At 45.9% G+C, this 3,676-nt stretch overlaps 1 pseudogene; it reads left to right on the forward strand.

The window, feature by feature from the left end:
• The first annotated feature begins 1,671 nt into the window (after positions 1 to 1,671).
• On the forward strand, positions 1,672 to 2,974 carry LOC709151 (argininosuccinate synthase-like; annotated as a pseudogene).
• Positions 2,975 to 3,676: the final 702 nt, after the last annotated feature.

The raw sequence follows: 3,676 nt of genomic DNA on the forward strand, positions 1-3,676 counted from the left end.
CAATGAAAAATAACTAAACTACAGTCACATGCATTACTATAGATAAATCTCAGTAATGCTTAAAAGTCACAGAAAGTTGGTTGCGGTGACTCACACCTGTAATCCCAGCATTTTGGGAGGCCGAGGCCGGTGAATCATTTGAGGTCAGGAGTTTGAGACCAGCCTGGCCAACATGGTGAAACCCCATCTCTACTAAAAATACCAAAAAAATTAGCCAGGCAGGGTTGCACACGCCTGTAATCCCAGCTACTCAGGAGACTAAGGCACGAGAATCGCACGAGCCTGGAGGCAGAGGTTGCAGTGACCCCAGATCATGCCACTGCTTTCCAGCCTGAGCAACAGAGTAAGACACCGTATCATTTAAAAAAAAAAAAGTCACAGCAGAATCCACATACTATATGATTCCCCTTGCATAAAGCTCAAAACCATGCAAAAGTAAGAATCACATATCAGTAGAGATATAGCCATAGTCAAACTATAATGAAAAGCTAGAGAATAATAAAATTTAGAATAATAATTATCTGGTGGGGGAGGGGCCTCCAAATAAATGTATGGGTAGTGTTCTATTTCCTAAGCAGGGGTCATGGGTGTTTGTTGTTTTGTTGGGTTTTTTAAAAAAATCTTTTTTAGAGAGTGGGTATCACTATGTTGCTTATTTTGGCCTCAAATTCCTGGGCTCAAGCTATCCTCCCATCTCAGCTGCCCAAGTAACTGAGAGTACAGGCATGTACCGTCACACCCAGTTTATACTTTTTTATTATTACACATTAAAATATACACTTTGGGCTGGGCACAGTAGCTAATGCCTGTAATCCTAGCACTTTTTTTTTTTTTTTTTTTTTTTTTTTTTGAGACAGAGTCTCACTCTGTCGCCCAGGCTGGAGTGCAACGCCACAATCTTGGTTCACTGCAACCTCCGCCTCCTGGGTTCCAGCGATTCTCCTGCCTCAGCCTCCCGAGTAGCTGGGATTACAGGTGACTGCCACCATGCCCAGTTAATTTTTTTTTTTTTTTTTTGTATTTTTGGTAGAGACGGGTTTTGCCATGTTGGCCAGGTTGCTCTCAAACTCTTGACCTCAGGTGATCCACCTGCCTCAGCCTCCCAAAGTGCTGGGATTATAGGCGTAAGCTACCACACGCCTGGCCAATCCCAGCACTTTCGGAGGCTGAGGCAGGTGGATCACTTGAGCTCAGGAGTTCGAGATCAACCTGTACAATGTGGTGAGAACCCATCTCTACAAAAAGTACAAAAATTAGCCAGGTGTGGTGGTGTGCACCGGTAGCTCCAGCTACTTAGGAGGCTGAGGCAGGAGGATCACTTGAGCCCAGGGAGGTTGAGGCTGCAGTGAGGTGTGATCGTGCCACTGCACTCCAGCCTGGGTGACAGAGTGAGATCCTCCTATCTCAATAAATAAATAAATAAGTAACATGCACATTTTGGTTGAAATAGTCTTGTATATGTGCTATGTAATAAAAATTAAAATAAATTACAGTTGATTCTTCCATAAACTAGAATAGTATGAAGCCTCTTAAAAGTTATATTTTTATCAATATTAGTGACATTTATACGTGCCCCCATGTATTGTAAAATCCCATTTTTAAAAGATAAACAACCCTGCTCCATCTCCTGCAACTGCTGCCCAGGCCCGAGTGGTTCACTGCACTGTTAAGACAGATTCCAGATGCCGAGAACTCGTGCCTCCAATTCCAGACGCTATGTCCAGCAAAGGCTCTGGGGTTCTGGCCTACAGTGGTGGCCTGGACACCTCCTGCATCCACGTGTTGCTGAAGGAACAAGGCTATGATGTCATTTGCCTACCTGGCCAACATTGGCCAGAAGGAAGACTTCGAGGAAACCAGGAAGAAGGCACTGAAGTTTGGGGGCAAAAAGGTGTTCATTGAGGATGTCAGCAGGGAGTTTGTGAAGGAGTTCATCTGGCCGGCCATCCAGTCCAGCACACTGTACCTCTCTCACCTCTGGGTCCTCTCTCACCTCAGAGGTGAGGGCACCTCTCTCACCTCACCAGGCCCTGTATCGCCTGAAAACAAGTGGAAATCGCCCAGTAGGAGAGGGTCAAGTAAGTGTCCCAAGGCGTCACAAGAAAGAAATGATCAGATCCGGTTTGAGCTCATCTGCTACTCGCTGGCCCCCCAGATAAAGGTCATTGCTCCCTGGAGGATGCCCAAGTTCTACAACTGGTTCGAGGTCCGCAATGACCTGATGGAATACGCAAAGCAACACGGGATTCCCATCCCAGTCACTCCCAAGAACCCGTGGAGCACGGACGAGAACCTCATGCACATCAGCAATGAGACTGGAATCTTGGAGAACCCCAAGAACCAAGCGCCTCCAGGTCTCTACATGAAGACCCAGGACCCGGCCAAAGCCCCCAGAACCTCTGACATTCTCGAGATCGAGTTCAAATAAGGAGTCCCCGTGAAAGTGACCAACATCAAGGATGGCAGCACCCACCAGACCTCCTTGGAGCTCTTCGTGTACATGAGTGAAGATGCGGACAAGCACGGCGTGGGCTGTATTGACATCATGGAGAACCATTTCACTGGAATGAAGTCCCCAGGTATCTACGAGACCCCAGCAGGCACCATCGTTTACCACGCTCATTTAGACATCGGGGCCTTCACCATGGACCAGGAAGTATGCAAAATCAAATAAGGCTTGGGCTTGAAATTTGCTGAGCTGGTGTATACCGGTTTCTGGCACTTGATTGTAAATTTGTCCACCACTGCATTGCCAAGTCCCAGGAGCGAGTGGAAGGGAAAGTGCAGGTGTCCGTCTTCAAGGTCCAGGTGTACATTCTAGGCCGGGAGTCCCACTGTGTCTCTGCAACGAGGATCTGGTGAGCATGAACGTGCAGGGTATTATGAGCCAATCGATGCCACCAGTTTCATCAACATCAGTTCCCTCAGACTGAAGGAATATCATCATCTCCAGAGCAAGGTTACTGCCAAATAGACCCCTGCACAATGAGGAGCTGGGGCCTCCTCAATTTACAGATTCCCCAAGTACAGGCGCTAATTGTTGTGATAATTTGTAATTGTGACTTATTCTCCCCAGCTTTGTTCCCTGGTCCCCCTGAAGCCTGCCAACGTGGTCATCGAAGGGAAGGGTGGGGGATCAGCTGCAGCGGGGAGCTATAAAATGACAAAAGATACATTAGTTTAAAAAAAAAAAAAGATAAGCTAGGGGTGAGGGCTCATGCTTGCAATCCCAGAATTTTGGGAGGCCAAGGCAGGAGGATTGCTTGAGCCTAGGAGTTTGAGACCAGACTGGGCAACACAGTAAGACCCTGTCACAATAAAATATAAAAAATTAGCCAGGCATGGTGGCACCCATATTAGTAGTCTCAGCAACATGGGAGGCTGGGGTGAAAGGATTGATGGAACCCAAGAGGTCAAGGCTGCAGTAAAGTATTATCTTGATGCCTGGGTGACAGAGCAAAACCCTGTCTCAATTAAAAAAAAAAAAAAAGAAAGAAAGAAAAATAAGTATGTATATTGAAAAATATACAAAAACCTTTTGTTAGTGATTATAGCTGGTGGGGAGATAACAGGGACCTTTCATTTCAAACTCACATATTTCTGTAATATGGGGAAGATTTTAAAAGAATGTTTATTACTTTTATAACATCAAAAGTATCAAATATTTGTAAAAGTC

This window comes from Macaca mulatta, chromosome X (assembly GCF_049350105.2).
Source record: "Macaca mulatta isolate MMU2019108-1 chromosome X, T2T-MMU8v2.0, whole genome shotgun sequence".
Classification (NCBI taxonomy): Eukaryota; Metazoa; Chordata; class Mammalia; order Primates; family Cercopithecidae; genus Macaca; species Macaca mulatta.